The sequence below is a fragment of the Coenobita brevimanus genome, chromosome 17 (genome assembly GCF_032717465.1).
Source record: "Coenobita brevimanus isolate Jiangsu-jjx chromosome 17, ASM3271746v2, whole genome shotgun sequence".
Classification (NCBI taxonomy): Eukaryota; Metazoa; Arthropoda; class Malacostraca; order Decapoda; family Coenobitidae; genus Coenobita; species Coenobita brevimanus.
In genome coordinates this window covers 26,631,440-26,651,075 of record NC_136970.1, presented here as the reverse complement: position 1 = coordinate 26,651,075, position 19,636 = coordinate 26,631,440, and the positions used below count along the sequence as shown (strand labels likewise).

General features: G+C 42.8%; 1 pseudogene; it reads right to left on the bottom strand.

Annotated features, from left to right (window-relative positions):
- Positions 1-3,588: 3,588 nt before the first annotated feature.
- Positions 3,589-19,636, bottom strand: part of LOC145391135 (lachesin-like) — an 88,692-nt pseudogene continuing 72,644 nt past the window's right edge.

The window sequence follows — 19,636 nt, the reverse complement described above, 5'->3', positions numbered from 1 at the left end:
ATTAGGTTAGGCCTAAGCTGTTGGGTATAGACTGGTTTTATGTCAAAACACAGCTTTTTCTCGTGATTGTATGGTTTGATTAGCCGAACTTGTTCATCTACTCCCAAGTGAGGATGAAACGTTGCCAAATCATTTCTCGCTGAACTCGCTCTGACACTGCCATTATGACTGGATGACTAAGTGCACCTGACGATAAAAGCACGCACCCCACCCTATCCCACCTCGCCCCCTCATAACTCACCCTCACCTTTCCTGCAACACCTTTTGACCACGGAATTTCTACATCGCCTTGCTTCACCCTGCCCGGAGCTTGAGTTTAAGCAGAACTAATACCAGCTTTTTACATTATTGTTATGCAAGTATTCCATTTAGATATTCTGGGAAATGCTTTTCACTTGATGTTGTTTAGTTTTAGTCTATTTATTACGGTATGTGATGCTGCGAATTATTCATATATATATATATATATATATATATATATATATATATATATATATATATATATATATATATATATGTATATATATGCTATATATAAATTAGGGTAGTCCAACTTAGTAGGTCAAAAAATCGAAGAGGTCATGGACATTCTCTACAAGCATGTTTTTTGTCCACATGGACCTGCAAAACAATGGGCGAAATTACAGCATGATTTAACAATAATAAGAGTTCGCCTAAATATGCATATTGTGATAATCATGAGCTAACAGAGCCTTGCGTATACATGTTACTTGCATTTTACTTCCCAATAGAGCATTTTAGGTGATGTAGCAGTCTCTTGTGTTTTTATCTTAATGACTTCATCACGAATACGATCATCATCTGAAAAATAGGTTTTTGATCAAAAGTAAAACCTTAAACTTGACCGTATTTCGTGATTTTGCAGACTCTGATGTAATTTCCGACCGGAAGCAATACTCAAACTTGTGTCTCTTTTTCAGGTCAAATGACTGGAACTAGAGCAAATCCTGGTGTGTGGCTTTTAGGGGAGCCAACTGGAAACCTGCCAAGACATAGATTACCTACATAGTTGGACGCACTCCTTCTAGTGCAGTACACCATGTCGATCAAGCACAAAACAATACCAACGAGTGTGAATTTGACTTGTCAGGCGGTTACGGAGATCTGGGACTGGGCTCAAATCCCGACTCAGAGGATCAATGCTTGTGTCCGGAAACTTTCAAAGTTTATCGAACACCACCTCGCACTAAAGACGCATAGGACCAGGAAAAGTGATCACGAAAAAATGAACCAAGATAACAGCTGAAACAGCGCCAGCTGGAAGGAGCAAACACCTCAACAATTTTTGCTGAGTCCTCATCATCCTCTTCGGAAGATGAAGATGAATTTAAACCTGTTGGTAGCACTCATTTTCTAACTTTTTTTTTTTTTTATGTGAGGAAGAAGGATCTAAAGGCTAAGCTCGCAAAAATGCTCCTTCCAAGAAAAAAATAAAAACAATACAAAAGGGAGCCAAATTCAAGATCCATTCATTTGGAGATGCCTGGACACACTGCGTTTGAAATACTGGAGATCATAGGCAATGAGAAATACAGACAAAGGGAGACAGTTCCAGAGCTGACCTGTTGCCTAAATGAAGGACTGGGAGTAACGCTTAACTCCTGCATTAGAGAGTTGGACAGACAGTTGGAACTGATGCCCCTCACTCGAAACGTTTTAAAAAGGACGACACCATTAACATTTTCAAATCGTCAGAATTTATCGGAGCATTGGATCAAAGAAATGATTCAGATAGGAATGCAGCTCCAGGGCCCATGCATTATGCCAGGTGGATGGCAAAGGGCATTTACTAGCTAAAAGTACAGTATACCCGTTTCGGCAAACATTCAAGCTACCACTAAGTGAGAAACGCAAAGTAACCCACATGGCTCTGTTTGTCAGCTTGATTAACATCAAGTACTGGCATGAAGCACCAAAGGATACACATGCTCCTGTCAACGACATGGAGTTGTTGAACCTACTGGACAATTACCCCATACAAGAAGTTGGTCAGCAGGCTATGAGAGCTCTAAGCCGACACCTGTGGTACCTGTCAGAGCACCTCATTGGGTTAGCTTTTTTTGATGACAGGATTGATTGCAATACTAAGAAAAGGATGGTTCAAAACCTCCAGCGCCCCCAAGGTGATGCAAGTCCGAGAAGAATCGAAAAACCCACTACAGGAATCCAACCTGACCTGGCGTCATCAATTGTCACAAAGAAGACATTCACCTTTTTTGATCCCTTGAAGGTTGGTGGGCAAGAAGAAGCACATCAGTTCCTCCAGAAGGATCCAAAGGAATGGCGCGGAGATGCTCACTACAGAGATCGTGAAAGACGTGCACAAATGATGAAGGTTGTCAGTGACGTAGCAGGGCGTGATATCGCTCTGATCGAGAGTTACAATACCACTTTGACCCGAAATGAGGACCAGAAACAGTATCTCCTGCAACTCGTGGCTAACCACCCAAAGCAGTAGCCCACAGCATCCAAGAAAACACTGATGAGTGGAAAATAACCCAGTTGATGACAGAACTTCATGGTCACATTTAGATATGTATTTTGTTTTGTAAGTTGTAATAAATGTTATGTGCGTTATGAAAATCAGTCACTGTTTTCTGGACCAAAGTAGCTGAATGTAGGAATAGTGCCAAGTTGGGCAACCTCTAACTTTTCATAGAATAGCACCAAATTTTGCAGAAAGGCTATGCAGACTGTAAGACATGAAAACAACTCTGTGGAGAAATATTTGGAGGAAATTTTTTTTTTTCGACCACCTTTATATACACACATATAGATAGATAGATAGATAGATAGATAGATATAGATATAGATAGATAGATAGAAAGTTAGATAGATAGATAGATAGATAATGTGGTAGGTGGGGGCGCTCACCATCCATCCACTCAATCGACGTAGTGCTGCCTTCGGGTGACTGCCCTTTCCTCTCTTCCTTCCTTCCTTCCACTTCAGTCTTTACTTCATTCTTTCTTTTTCTTTCTGCCTACGGGTGACTTTATACTCTTCTTTCTTTCCTTTATTCTTTCCTCTTCTTCAGCCTACAGGTGACTCAACACTGAGTGACATGCCAAATGGTTTCTTGTACACCAGGAAACCATTTACTATCCTGGGTGGTAACCATATACCAAATTATGGCGCCTGGTGGTTTAGTGAGCAATTAAGGCGCTCAGTCGGACTGAGCCTGTGCAGTTTTATATCCAAGGGATGTTTGGGGTTTATTGCTCACGTAATGCCACTCGGGGATGAAATGAAGCTGGTCACTCTCATCTTAAATGCCAAGACCAACTTGCCTAGCCCCGGACTCCTACGCTCCTCATGAAGCAACACAGGATTAGAGAGAGAGAGAAAGAGAGAGTTTTACGTCGTGTGCCCTTTTGTCGATATGGGGTAAGGCGTTGCCCCTGGGTAGAGGACTTTGGTTTTGAAGCGTGTAGTGCTGTATGACCAGATGCCCTTCCCTATGCCTACCAATGACCCTTGGGTGGACTCGAACCTCAGACTCGTCGGCCAAAGCGCTCTAACCCACTGAACCACGACTGCTACAACCAGCTAGGTGACAGGAGAGCGCTACCTCTCCCGGCATGACAGCTTACCGGGGCGCGGTGCTAACTCATGACTTTTTGTTGTGAAGTATCTGTGTTCAGTGCAGGCTATGTTGAATTTGCGCAGTACAGTCTCTATGAGTACTGGAAACTTGAACATTTCATAACCCATACATAATGATCATTCTGGGTGAGCAAAATGTACAGTACGTATATTATCTTTATATAATATGCCTTGCAGTATATCCGTATCTAATCCTTTATCTCAGTATTGGATTTTTTTGAACTCCGAAGGATTTTGGACGTGCTGTATACTGCACTAAAGGTATAGTATAATTTATTCTCAACTGTTGTAATATTTCTGAAACGTTGCATGTGATATCTTGGCTATTAGCGGCAGTAGCAGTGTGGTAATAGCACACACACACACACACACACACACACACACATATTCCCCTTCCCCACTGATCTCATGTCTCCCCACACCCCCCCTCCAGGGTCAGACGGCTAGCTGCGCCACTGTGTAAGTATGACCGAGTGTTTATACCTGTGGGGTGAAATCGGGATTCCGATATCTTGAAAACTCGCCTGACCTTCGCTACAGTTGCCAGACAGCATTTTACTGAGTCCAGAATATTCAACCACTGAAACTCATACCACCCAATGACTCGATGTAATGGTGCGTGTCACTCAGTGACCCTATGACATACCAGTATGTCACCTGGCATGACAGAGGGGCGGGGTAATGACACTCACTAGACATTGTATCTAGAATGATACCCGGGAAGACTGCTTATATTCTTTGGATGGGAATTTCAACTTTGTGATGGATACTGGTACTCAAACCCACTCATTCGATGTTCGATCATCTGGTGACTATACTGAATGATACGCTAACTGTCTTCCTGTAATTCAGGAAACCAGACAATAAATAAAACAAATAAAAAACAAGAGATAAGAAACTACTAACACAGTCAAACAAAAATATTGTATTATATCCCACCTACTCCAGTACCTCAAATAATGTATTCTGACCAACACCACCGAATATTCCTAAAAAAAGAAAAAAGAAAAAAAAGAAAATTAAAACACAGAATAAACTGATCCCACTGATGAAAGCAGAAAAAAAACACTACTATGGTTGATTGCCAGAAAAATAAATGTAAATGAATAAATAAATGTTAAAAAACTGAATTAGTGGTTTGCATGCTAGTGAGTAGCCAACCTGAACCACATCAACAACACACTAATTATCTGTCACTGCTTCTACCTGGTTTGACACTGATTGAGAGAGCTACCATGACATTCACTACTACTAAAAACTCCAAAACTTCATACATGTATGATTAACATATACATCAAACACTGCTACCGTACCAGTAACTTTACAATGTTGACGTCTTCTCCATTTTAATATTATCACCAGACGATTTTAGCTCTCGCTGCGGCTGATGCAGTAGAATATATTATTTACGCTAATACCAGACGATTTTCTTCAGTTGCGAGAAATCTTGGCAATTAGAGGCTTCAAATATTAACTAGAGTATCACGTTCTGTGTTACTGGTACACCCGTGAATTATTGACTCAACGCCAAACGATTTGTTCACTGCGTTATGCTTACACCAAATGATTTTGTTCAGCCAAGTCCCTGCACTCTGAGACTTCACACACTTACTGGAATAACCCTTTCTGTGCCACTGGTACACCTAGGAATTATAATTATTTAGATACACCAGACAATTTTGTTCAGTCTGGAGAAGTACTAGCAGCCAAAGATTAGGCTAAGCTTGAGAGGCCCACCTTAGTCAAAGGTTTAGTGGAGATATCCTTCCCTTTACTTGGTGGTGCAGTCGATTATGTAATATACAGATAGATAAGTGGGTATATAGATAGATAGATAGATAGATAGAGATAGATAGGTAGATGGATATAGGTAGATACATACATACATACAAATAGACAGATACATAGATACAGACAGATAGATAGATATAGGTAGATACATAGATACAGACAGAAAGACAGGCAGATAACATCGTAATAGGGGCCGATGATAGTTGCTGCTGTTGTTGCTACCCCCGACTCATCTGAAACGAGAACCCAGTGGACTACAGGCTAAGGTTGTCCTTCTGTAGTCTATTCTCCTGCCTTCCAGAATAGGGACGTCTGTATAACCGGGCAGCTCCACCACCCGGGCATATCGGTGCCAACACGTGAAGGCGTCCGTCTACAGTGCGTCTGGATATATCAAGAATGGAACATAAAAGCGGCCATAGCAGTAAAGGATTTAGTTCAAATCTGAATCTGGATCCGACACATTTCCGCCGCACCGACCGAGTGATTGAAGAGTGTAGGTCAAACGAACCGAGCTCCAGACTTCGTATTTTAGCCACTGTGAGATATTTGTTACGGCGTATCGTATCGACGCCTTTACGGCCCTTGTTGGCAATATAGTGGCGCGAGTTCGATGCCATTACCATCAGAGCATGTTAGTGATACTGATGGTGGTAGTGGTGGTGGTGTAGTGGAGTAGTGGTAGTGGTGGTGGGAGAAGGTAGTGGTGGTTATTGGTTAGGGTGATGATGGTAATAGTAGTCGTGGTAATGGCTGGTGTTGGTGGTATTTGACAGAGGTGGTGGTAGTGGTGATGACGGTGGTGATAGGTGATGGTCGTGGCTGGGGAGGTGGTAATGTTGGGAGTGGTGGTAATGAAGATAGTAGTAATTCCAGTGGCAGTGTTGGTGGTGATTGAGGTGCTGGCGAGGATGTAAGAGGTATTAGCAGTGGTAGTAGCATTGGTGGTAGTGCTAGTTTGTCAGTGGTGTTTGCAGTAATGGTGATGGCGGTCCTGGTTGCAATGCTAGCAATATTAGTTGTGGCAATAGTATTGGTGGTGGTAGTAGTGGTGGGGGTCGGGCAGTAGTACTGATGGTAGGGATGGTGGTAACAGTGGTTCAAGTAATGGATCACATTTAGTTGGAGTGTCATAACCTGCTAGACGACTTGGCGTCTGTTTGGCTGTGGTTACCTTTCAGCACAGTAAATGGTTTACCGGGTTATTAGAAACTGTTTGGCTTGCCACTCAGTACAGACTCACTTGAAGGATGCTTTACATAGAGTGAGTGGATGGTGGGCTCCCCCACCTACCAACCAGATGTAATATGTAAAATAATTCGCTAACGACGAGGCACTACGAAAATTCCACGACCGCCTAGGAACGGCATTCGGTCGCACAGTGCCCCACGCTTTAACAGATTCCTCTCAACAGGGTCAGCACCGTGGCCAGGTGGTTACAGAAGTGACTGGCTCTCTTTGACTTCGATCCCTGGCTGTGGCAGGAAATAGTCAGACGTCATTAATTATCTTCCACAAGACCCATAGACTTGAAAACACACACCCTCTTACACCTTATCAGTCCTGAATGAGATACTCTTAGCATGTAATCTATATGGATGGTGTGTATTAAGCACCGAGGTAGTGGAAAATGGTGCGTGGCACGTAGGACTCCTAGACCTCAGGGAACTAACTATTAATGTATGCTTAGAGTCGGAGATATAAACTGAATTTTTAAAAAACAATGAGTGAAATGCAAGGTATAAAACTGTATCATGCATGGATATTGTTGGCTAATGCAGGAGTAAATCATTAGGTGTACTACCTTCCCTTGCCATGTCTGTACCCCATCTCAGCTTACGACACCACGGTAATTATCTATAAACACGAGAAGTAAAGGAAAACATTACTCCCTTTGTCTGTGGAGAAAATGTGGCTAAACTGTTGGATCTGGGGCCTATTCTAGATGGGCAATGGAGGCTTTGTAGTACCATCACGTTAGAGATTTATTTTGCATATTATTCACCAGTGTGTGTGTGTGTGTGTGTGTGTGTGTGTGTGTGTGTGTGTGTGTGTGAACTCACCAGTAACGACGTGGACGGTGATGTTAGCAGGTATGGCGAGGTGGGGTTAACAGGAGTAAGTGCCCGCGTCTGTGGGTCTTACTCGATTGGCCACCAGGCTGCTTGTGTAGTTCTCGTGCTCAACCTAACAATAAATTACACATTTTAGCCATCACCATCATCATCATCATCATCACTCTGTTCATTATCATGGTTATCATCATACCACCATCATCATCATATCGTCATCATCCTCTCTCTCTCTCTCTCTCTCTCTCTCTCTCAACCATTATCCTCACCCCATCACAGACTAGTAATAACCCTACTCAGTGAAATGGAAGTTGGATGGGGAGTGAGAAGAGAGAGAGAGAGAGAGAGAGAGAGAGAGAGAGAGAGAGAGAGAGAGAGAGAGAGAGAGAGAGAGAGAGAGAGAGAGAGAGAGAGCTGAATAGGTGCAGCCGTATTGGGAAAGGGGTACAGAGAGTTCAGAAGTGCATTGATGCTAATAGGAGAGAGGCTGAAGGGTGTCTGTGAGAGGAGGGGAGTTGGTGAAAGTAACTTTGGTATTATAGGTAGCAAGAGGAAGCTTCGTAGGACTTCTTCCTTAGCTGTTTATTCTGCTAATTAGACCTCAGCATCCTCACATACAATTTGTGTGTTAAGTATACCGATATTACAAAGATAATATATAACAGGCAAAAGAATGTTAGGGTGTAATATGCAAAATAAATTACACAGGAAGCAGCGGTTCGGTCTTCGCTGACAAGTATACGAATCTCTTTGACTCACCCCCTTTAGAAGTGCCTACGTGATGAGCCCCTACACACACACACACACACACACACACACACACACACACACACACACACACACACACACACACACACACACAGACGCTCGCGCGAGACCGATATGATAGGAATATACTGCATGTGAAGAATTTATTGAAAAATTATGCAAGCTGACGGAGATGGAAATAGTTATGTGCTGGAGGTGGGGCTGCAGCTAGCTCTGTGGCTAGAGCGAGGAGTGGTTGGAAGAAGTTCTGGGGGCTGTTGCCCCTCCTGAAGTTTAGGGGGCTTGATTAGGTGGATGTGCAGTACATCCTTGAATGCAAGGCCCGGGGGGTGGGGGGGTTACGATGGAAGAATTGAGAGGAAGGATGGGACTGAAGAGTTTTGGTGTTGTGATGAGAAGGGGTAAATTGAGATGGTCTGGGCATGTGGAGAGGATGGGGGATGACAACAGGGTGCAGAAAGTGAGAAGTATGAACGTTAGGGATGGGGTTGCGAAAGGCAGACCGAAAAAACTTGGAACGAGGTCACAGAATGTGGCCTCAGGGATAGGGGACTGAACTGGGAGACTGCCAGAGATCAAACAGCATGGGGAGCCACAACTAGGTAACCAAGGCAGATGCATGCAAGCATGTTGGAGCCTATATAAACGAAGTGCAACGGTAGCTAGATTAATAGCTAATATTGATTCCTGTATATGTTGGAAAAAAGGAGCTAGAAAATAGTACACACTGAGAGAGAGAGAGAGAGAGAGAGAGAGAGAGAGAGAGAGAGAGAGAGAGAGAGAGAGAGCACTTTACCTGCAGATGATGTTGCCTTGCGTAATTAACCATGGTGTTATTGTGGTACCAGAAGATATAGACGGGCGGGACGGGGGCGTTTCTCACCCAGCATTCTAAGGAGAGGTGGGAGCCTTCCTCTATGTGGATTTCACTTGGACCCCCTACCACTGCCTCCGCCTCTGTGGAGGGGAGAAGGGGGTAGATAGAGGGATGGATGGATAGATAGATAGATAGAAAGATAGATAGATATAGGTAGATAATGATAGACATGGGTAGATATAAAGGTAGATACTAAGATACACAGCTAGATTGCTAGAGACAGATGGATAGATGGATGGATGGGTAGATAGGTAGACAGATAACTAATAGGCAATAGACATATAAATTCATTTTTCGTTCAGATATAATGAACAGCAATAAGATTTTCGTACTTATAGTGATAAGAGTGAATAGATGGATAGACAGAGAATCAGTATTCATACACAAAAATGGGCACTAACAGGAAATTAGATAGTTGATTTAGATAGGCAAGATGTAAATGATTGGACGGAGAGAGAGAGAGAGAGAGAGAGACTCTTTATATTTATATATTCATATTTATATGCATGCACACATGCATACACGCATGTTTGTGCGTGTATAGGCTATACGTCTGCATACCTGAATGTGTGTGTGACCGTGGGTTGTGTGTTTACCCGAGCTGCCCTTCCAACCCTTCCAGCAACACAAAACAGCTGATGTTCAGTGTTTTGATGTTACACGTGGCATCAACAATGGCCAACAGCTGTTTGTTTATTTTGTTGACTGCCTCTGCGATATCGGAATAATAATGTTGCAGTTCCAGTTTTTTTTTTTAAATATTAATATAGTCTTGGTGTTGGATGGTGGTGGTACTGGTGATGATATTGGGTATTATATTATTATAATTATACCTCGGCCCATCATTGGTGGGGGAGGCATTAAGCGATCTGTCTGTCCATCCATGTGAGGGTTCGTGTGTGCTTGGGTCTGTGTGTCCACAACACTACTGTGGCCGTGATATCTCCTGAACCCTTTGACACATTTCCACAAATTGTTTTGTCAGTGATGCTGTTTGAGGATATAATGAACTGATTAGGCCAGCTGCATCAAGGGGTCAAAGTTCAAGGTCATATGGAGTCAACTTAGTTTAACATTGGGACGCACTATCTCCTAAACCCCTTGACGAATTTCGAACAAACTTTTGTTAGTGATACAGTATGAAGGGACGATGAACTGATTATGTCAGCAAGGTCAAGGTCATATGGGTGGGCACAATATCTGAATCCCTAGACGGATTTTGACCAAACTTTTGTTAGAGGTATAGTATAAAGGGACAATGAATTGATTAGGTCAGCAAGGTCAAGGGGTTTAAGGGCAAGGTCATGTGGATGTGGGTACAATATCTTCTGCACTCCTCGATGGATTTCAACTAAACTTTTATCAGTGATACAGTATGAAGGGACAATGAACTGAGTAGGTCAGCATGGTCAAGGTGTCAGAGGTCAAGGTCATTGGTGTGGGCAAGATGTGTCCTAACGCCCTGGGTGGATTCCGACCAAATTTTTGTTAGTGATACGGTATGAAGGGATAAAGAGCTGATCAGGTCAGAAAGGTCAAGGGGTCAAAGGCTACGGTCATATGGGACTGACTTAGTTTAATTTTAGTCTCATTTCCACCATCCTTTCTTCTCAACCCCCATCCTTCCCTCCACTTCTCCCTCTCTACAAATCTGAGCTGATTTAGCATCCAGAGAGTGACAGTCCTGGCATCACTGACCTTATCTCCTTGCCTCTGTGTGTGTGTGTGTGTGTGTGTGTGTGTGTGTGTGTGTGTGTGTGTGTGTGTGTGTGTGTGTGTGTGTGTCTCCACTTCTCCCTCTCTATGCACCTGGGCTGATTTAGCATCCAAGGAGTGACAGTCCTGGCATCACTGACCTTCACACTGTCCTCTCTCCTTTGCTTCTGTGTATGTGTGTGTGTGTGTGTGTGTGTGTGTGTGTGTGTGTGTGTGTGTGTGTGTGTCCACTTCTCCCTCTCTATGCATCTGGGCTGATTTAGCATCCAAGGAGTGACAGTCCTGGCATCACTGACCTTCACACTGTCCTCTCTCCTTTGCTTCTGTGTGTGTGTGTGTGTGTGTGTGTGTGTGTGTGTGTGTGTGTGTGTGTGTAGGGAGGGGGCTTGTTTTCTCATTGGTTTAGGGACTCACTAGCACCTCTTCTCTAAGGATGTCTTTTTTTTCCATATTACACGTAAATAAAGGTTGAACGTCAATGTGTATAAATATGAATGGCAAGGGAGAGGTGGTAGAAAGTGCGATTACCAATGAAAATATAAACCAATGAGTGCAGGAATGGTGGGGGAAGGGAAAGGGCTTGGAGGATGGGAGGAGAGGGGAGGGGAGGGGTGTGCAGGGGTTTAGATAGGGCCAGATTATCCATCCCTAGTCGAGAATTTCACAGCTGGCCTGCCGTCACGGCAGTCTGTTTCCCCATCTCAACCCCAAGTCATAGTTTCCTCCTCCCAGCTTTATACCTTTCACTTCCTCCACCTTCCTAGCTCCAAATGGTTCCCCTCCCCCCACCCACCCAGAACCTCCATCAGGAGTGATCTCTCACCCCAGCCAAGATGGTGGTGGTGGGATGAACTGATTAGGTCAGTAAAGTCATGGAAGTTGTATGGCGAGTCCCTGCACAGGACTTGGCAGAGGCATACTAAGTGACGCTTGCATCAACACCTCGGGGCCCGAGTTTTCAGCATTTCATTGAGCTTCACCATAAAATGGTGAAGCTTCTTGTTTTCGTCATTATTTTTATTATTATAACTATTATTATTATGTTTATTATTATTATTGTTGTTGTTGTTGTTGTTGTTATTATTATTATTATTATTATTATTGTTATTATCATTATTATTATTATTATTATTATTATTATTATTATTATTATTATTATTATTATCATCATTATTATTATTATTGTAACCCATCACACTAGTGGTAAGTTATATTGTTCTTGTCAATATATATTTTTTTTTCATTATGAAGAAGTAAATTGCTCATATTCACTCCGTTTCAAAGCTACGGCCATCATACTTGGCCATCTGAGTCAGCCAGCTGGCAGCTTCGTATGACCCAGTATCATCCAGTTCCCAGTAAAGGTTTTCCAGTTACATCCAAATACCTATAGAAACAGTCTATTCGTGGATTCTCAGAAACAGCTAAAGGTACAGACTTGAGATTTTTGTGGGACATAGCCAAGGTCGGGGAGCAGGTCTGAAATGACTATGGACCCATTTGGGCCAGTAGTTTCTGAGATCCCCCAGCGGTCAATGGAAAGTAGTTTTGGCTCTGCCATTTTTGCTCTGAGAGGATTTTGTTGCTTTCATCTCCATCCAACATGTCTGACACTTCTAGCGGGGCCCTACGACACCAGATCTTTGCTCCGAAGTGCTCACTATAATTATGAAGGGTGTTAAAATCACCAGGTCCAGTGATAGCTTGTCATGTGGTGAGTTATTGAAATTGCTAATGGCAATTTCCATTTTCTAGCTATTATTATTATTATTATTATTATTATTATTATTATTATTACTATTATTATTATTATTATGTGGTAGGTGGGGGCACTCACCATCCACTCACTCGATGTAGTGCTGCACTCAAGTGCATGCCCTTTCCTCTCTTCCATCCTTCTTTCCTTCCATCCTCTTCTGTCTCTCTTTTTTTTATTTTTTCCTCGTACTTCTGCCTACGGGTGACTTTACACTCCCTCTTCGGTCTTTCTTTTCCTCATTCTTTCCTCATCCTTCTGCTTGTGGGTGACTCTACACTGTATGATAAGTTAAATAGTTTTCTGTACACCAGAAAACCATTTACTATGCTGGGTGGTAATCATATAACCAAATTTTGGCGCCTGGTGATTTAGTGGGTAATTACGGCACTCCAATCGGATTGAGTCGGCGAAGATTTATATCCAAGGAATGGGTGGAGTTTATTGCTCATGTAATGCCACTCATGGATGAATGAGGCTGGTCACTCTCATCTTAAACGTTAGGACCAACTTGCCTAGCCCCAGGCTCCTACACTTCTCATGCAGCTACTGTTGATTGGATGATGAATGAATGAAATTATTATCATTATGATGATGATGATGATGATGATGATGATGATGTTTATTATTATTATTATTATTATTTTTATTATTAGTAGTAGTAGCAGTAGTTGTGGTAGGTGGGGGCACCCATCATCCACTCACTCGATGTAGAGGTGCATATGATCTTTACACTGAGTGACAAGCCAAATGGTTTCCTGTACCCAGGAAACCATTTACTACGTTGGGTGGTAACCGTATAACCTGGGATTCTGGCAGGGTTAAGCGTCCCTCAGATCCCCTATCCAAAATCACTTAATCATGGCAGTCGTTTCAGAGAGTTTCGGAGGGCCCGATACCTGCCCAGGGCCCCACCCAAATGGGCAGACTCGCGTGGCCATGTGTAATGTGAGAGGTGTGAATGAGGAGAGCAAGAGGGTGGAAGTGGTGAATGTGTTTAAGAGTGCGAGATATGCCATGATGGCATTGTGTGAAACGAATATGTAAGTGTGCGAAGTGGAGTGGGAGGGTGTGAAACGTGTAAGATCGGGAATGAATGAGCGAGGAAGATGCAAGGAAGGAGTTGCTTTGTTGATGAATGAGGTGCGTCAGAGTGGAATGAGAGGCTACAAATGTGTCAGCTCGAGGTGTATGTATGTCAAGTTCAAGTTTGAGAAGGTGAAAGTGGCAGTGATTGTAGCGTATGCACCGTGTGAGGAAAGGAGTGAGAGAAAGACAGGTTTTGGGATGAGCTGGGTGAAGTAGTGGGAGAAATGCCCAGGAGCTATAAAGTGATTATGATGGGGGATATGAACGGAAGAGTAGGCACAGGTCCTGAGGATGACATAATGTTTTTTTTTTTTTTTTTTTACGTGTCCGACTCTGGGCAAAGGCTCAGGGCCTATTTCTTGGGGGTAGTCACCTATCCCAAGGCCCAGTAGTCCTCCTACACCTCCACATGTCACCACTTTGGCGCTAACACCCACCGTCCATATTGAATACATGCTAGGGCTGTCTCATACAGGACTGGTGTATTGGTATTAGCGGGGGTATTTTTACGACATGTCGGCGGGTCATCTGGTAGATCAGGAAAGTCTGCCTTTTAGGAAATTCAAATCCTTAAACTGTTCCCTGCCCCAGCCGGGATTCGATCCTGGGTCCATTAGGACTGCAGGCCGCCTCTCTACCGAGGTTGCTATGGAGTACAAGAAAATGATAATGGGAAAAGACTGCAGGATATGTGTCAGGAGAGGAGGTTGTGCATTTGTAACTCGTATTTCAAACATAGAGATGCACATAAATATACATGGTATTGAGGGAACGGGGATCGTGTTGAAAGAAGTCTGATTGATTACGTGCTCGTAGAGAGGTCGATGATGCGAATGGTTGCTGATACGAGGGCTCTGAGAGGATGATGTGGAGATCTGTCAGATCATATGATTGTGGTATGCAAGATCAAGCTGAGGGGAGTGAGGTGGATCAGGAGAGAGAGGAGCAGTCAGGGAGAAAGACTGAAAGTTGAGAAGCTGAAGATAAAAGAAATGGCAGATGAATACAGGAACAAAGTAGAGGACGAGTTAGAATTACTGAATTGGAATGAAATGGATCTGGACAGACTGTGGAATGCATATAGGGATTGCTTAGATAGGAATGCCAAAGCGGTGTGTGGTGTGGCAAGAGTAACAACAAAGAAGAAAGGTACGGCATGGTGGGATGAGGAGGTAAAGAGAGCGGTGGAGGAAAAGAGGAAGAAGTGGCTAAAGTGGTTACAGGATAGGGGTTCTGTTGAAATATGAACTGAATATTTTGAGAGCAAGAAGCACGTAAAGAGACTAGTGAAGAGGAAAAAGAAGGAGGTAAATGAGGATCGAGGAAGAAAAATGAATGCGAACTACTCTGAATATAGAAAGTTATTTTGGAAAGAGGTGCAGAAATGTAGAAGTGAAAGTGGAAAGAAATGGGATAGTGTGAAGGATGCAGGTGGTAGATTATTAACCCATGGAGATGAAGTAAGGACCAGATGGAAGGAATATTTTGAAAGCCTGATGAATGGGGGATAGAGAGAGCAGAGCAGCTGTAAACATAATTGGTTTTGGGGGTGTCCAGAGAAGGAATGCAGTGCCAGGAGACGTGACACTCTCACAGGTGAAGACTGCTGTGAAGCGGCTGAAAAATGGGAAAGCAGCTGGGGTTGATGAGGTATATGCAAAGATGGTTAAATGTAGTGGAGAGAATGGAATGAAGTGCTTGTTGGAGATATGTAAGAAGGCATGGATGAGTGAAACTATGCCTGCAGAGTGGAAAAAGGCTGTGATTGTACCCCTGTACAAAAATAAAGGTGAACGAAGTAAGTGCAAAAATTATCGTGGCATAAGCTTACTGAGTGTGGTAGGGAAGGTATATGGAAGAATTATTATAAAGTAAGAGAGATATCAGAAGTCTTAGTGAGTGACAAACAGGGTGGCTTTAGGAGTGGCAGAGGATGTGTGGACCAAATATTTGCAGTGAGACAGATAGTAGACAAGGCTTGTGAGAAGGACCATAAGGTGTTTATGGCATTCATGGATCTGGATAAAACATATGACAAAGTGGACAGAGAAGGATTGTGGAAAGTTTTGCGCATGAACGGTGTCAAGGGTAAGCTGCTAGGTGCCTTCAAGAGTTTTTATGATGGTAGTGAAGCATGTGTAAGGGTTAATGGGCATCTAAGTGAATGGTTCACGATCAGTTTGGGCGGGCGACAAGGCTGTGTGATGTCTCCATGGTTGTTCAATGTATATATGGATGGGGTGATGAGAGAAGTGAAAACACGAGTAATGGAGAGAGGGATGGCATTGGTAATGAATGGTGATGGATGGAATATCTCAAATTTGTTGTATGCTGATGTTGCAGTACTGCTTGCAAGTACCCGACAAGAACTTGCTGGGCTAGTGCAGAGTTTTGCTGATGTCTGTAAGCGTCGTTCCTTGAGAGTAAATGTAGAAAAGAGTAAAGTGATGGTTATTGAGAGAGAAGGTGACTCCCAGTGCAATGTAACAGTAAATGGAGGGAGACTGGAATTGGTGAGAGAGTTCAAATACCTGGGTACAGTGATAGAAAAGAGAGGAAAATGTGCAAAAGAAGTTGAAATTAGAGTGACACAAGGAAGAAAAGTAGCTGGTGCAATGAAGGCCTTGATAAGAAACAGAGGCTTGAGTGTTGCAGCTGCACGAGGCTTACATGAAGGAGTGTTAGTGCCATCTTTAACATATGAATGTGAGACTATGGTGTGGCATGAAAATGAAAAGTCAAGAGTAAGAGCAATGGAGATGGGACTGCTGAGGAATGTATGTGGAGTACAGAGGGTGGATAGGATACGAAATAATGTGATTCGTGAAAGATGTGGAGTGAGGAAGTCGGTGGACACCAGAAATTAAGAGAGTGTAATGAGATGGTATGATCATGTGGTGAGAATGGATAACAATAGAGTGGTGAAGAAGGTATATCTGAGCGAATTCAAAGGAGGGAGGAGGCGAGGTAGGCCAAGGAGAAGGTGGAGAGATATGGTGGATGAATGTGTGAGGAAGAGAGGTTCGGAAGTCGGTGAGGCTAGGGAACTGACAGGAGATCGAGCTGGCTGGATGAATTTTGTGAGGAGAAGTGCATGAGCAGGGATTTTTGGCACCCCTTTTTAACGTGGCAGCATCTGGATTGACTCTGTCGGATACGATTATGTGAAGCTACAGAACGTGGTGAATGTTTTTGGCGTATCTGATAGAGCCAGGATTCCGGGGGCTTGAATGATGAGTGAATGGAAGCCTGGCCCATTGGATTGGGCAATTTTGGGCTGTCTGGACATTGCTACTCTTCACCCTGCCCTTGGGTGGGAAAGGAGGTCCGGATGATGATGATGATGATGATGATGATTATTTCTGCTCACTTAGGGTGGGAAAGGCATTAAGTGATTGGTCTGTCTGTCCATGGGTGCGTGTGTGCATCCATAACACTGTTCTAGGCAAGATATCTCTTGAACCCATGGGCAGATTTCCACCAGACTTTTGTCATTGATGCAGTATGAGGAGATTGTGGCCTGATTAGGTTTGCAAAGTCAGAGGTCAAAGGTCAAGACCATAATTATGGGGTCAACATATTTCATCATTGTAGGTGAGATATCTCCTGAACCCCCAGACAGATTTTGACCAAACTTTTGTCAGTGATACAGCATGAAGGGACGATGAATGGATTAGGTCAGCAAGGTCAAAGTGTCAAAGGTCAAGGTCATAATGGGTGTGGATACGATATCTCCTAAACCCTTTGTTGGATTTTAGCCAAACTTTTGTCAGTCAGTGTGAAGGGACAATGAACTGATTAGGTCAGCAAGGTTAAGGGGTCAAAGGTCAAGGTCATATGGGTGTGGGGTCAGTATCTCCTGAACCTCATGACGAATTTCGACCGAAGTTTTATCAGCGATACAGTATTATGGAAAAATAAACTGATGACAAGTCTGTAAGCAAGGCTTGGTGGAGGCAAACCAAGCTATGCTTTGCATCGACAGCTCAGTACAGGACTTCTCAGCATTTCATTATTATTATTATTGTTCCATTGTTGTTATTTTTGGAAGTGCTAATGGTGTTTGTTGACTAGTATTAGTATTTGTATTGCCATTACTTTGTCGGTTTCATCATTAAAATCGGTTTGATCAAACACCATTTTTGTCATTAATTTGTTTGTCACCATATTATTAAATATCATCATCATCATTATCATCATCATCATTAGTACTTAGTATCAAAATATTACCAATTGCTGAAGAATGAAATACTAACAAATTTCTATCTATCTGTTTATTGCCAGACGCGATAATCCCGTACAGGGTGGCCATTTGATTCTGAGTTATTTGTTTTACAGGGAGGGGCAACCTCTCCACCAACTCACTTGACACGTAGGGAGCACGTATGGTTTGGTTATATGGTTACCACCCAGCATTGTAAATGGTTTCTTGGCTTACGGGAAACCATTTGGCTTGTCACTCAATGTAAAGCCACCTGTAACAGAAAGAAAAGCAATAAGTAATGACAGGAAAGATGGGAGAAATAGGATGAGAGGAGGGCAGGCACAGAAAAAGAATGATAAAGGCTAAGGAAGAAGTAGGCAGCACTACATCAAGTGAGTGGATGATGGTCACCACCATCTGCTGATAGTTTTACCAATAAAGCGATTACTGACTTTCACACTACCGACAGTGTAAGGAAAGTTGCTTACAAATCTACCAACGAATATAATTATCAATAATATGGATCGTTAAGGGGCTTACAAACAAAAAATTACCTGCCACCATAACTCCTTAACTCCAAACTCCAGGTTATTTTTAATGCAGTCATCATTTTCACTATGTGCAGTTTCCGAGACATTGCTTGTTTTCAAACCTTAATATCTCGGAAAGTATAGCACTTAGGGAAACATATTAAAGACCATATTACTCAACAACTCTTTTTCATGCGAATGAAAGTATCCCTAGGTTGATCGGTCGTTGCACTGATATGTAATAATGTGAGGACGAGAACTAATTTTTGGCATTAGAGGGGAACATGTTTGTGCATCTGCCCATGGCCCCAACTATGCCTTTGCTCTCAACGTGATAACTTCACTACTAGATAAACTAGACACTGTTGCATCCAAGACATGCCTTATGGCACTATCACTAAGACCTTTTCTAATATTCTTGGAAAGAGACTTGGCAGGGGTGGATGATGCAATTGGCTACAGGCAGCGTGGATGGAATCAGACAAATAGGAATCCAAAGACATCTTTGTACACCTGGCAAAAGCACAGGACAGACTGACTCTCGCCTGTGTGCTATGGAGGGACTCCCTTCCTACCCTTTGGTGCTGAGATGAAATGGCGACCGACTCAAATGGTGGCGGAAAAACTCTTGCATGTATAGCCACTACCTGGCGGCCATGCATCTACTTACAAATCTTATTTACTGGCAGTTCTACTAATCTACCTACGAATAACACAGGCTTGTATTTACTTACAGATTACTCAACACTATTCATACCATTATACACGACAGTCTTCTTTCTTATCTGCTTACAAAATATCTGTTTATACATTTACTTATGGATCTATTTATGGATCTACAAACCTAGTTACACATCTACTTAGGGAATGTACTCACACATTTACTTAAGGATTTACTTACATATATACTGATGAACATACATGCCACTCTATTGACGCATCCACCTTTGAATCTACTTACAGATGTACTCACGAGCATACTAATACACAAACCAGTCTACTGACGTATCTACTTACGACTTACGGATATACTCACGAATATACTAATACAAAACCAGACTGCTAATGCATCTACTGACACATCTACTTACGGATCACGAATATACCCAATAACACAAACTAGACAAGTAACGCATCTACTGACGCATCTACTTACGGATTATGATACTAATTACTCAAACCAGACTGCTAACGCATCTACTTACG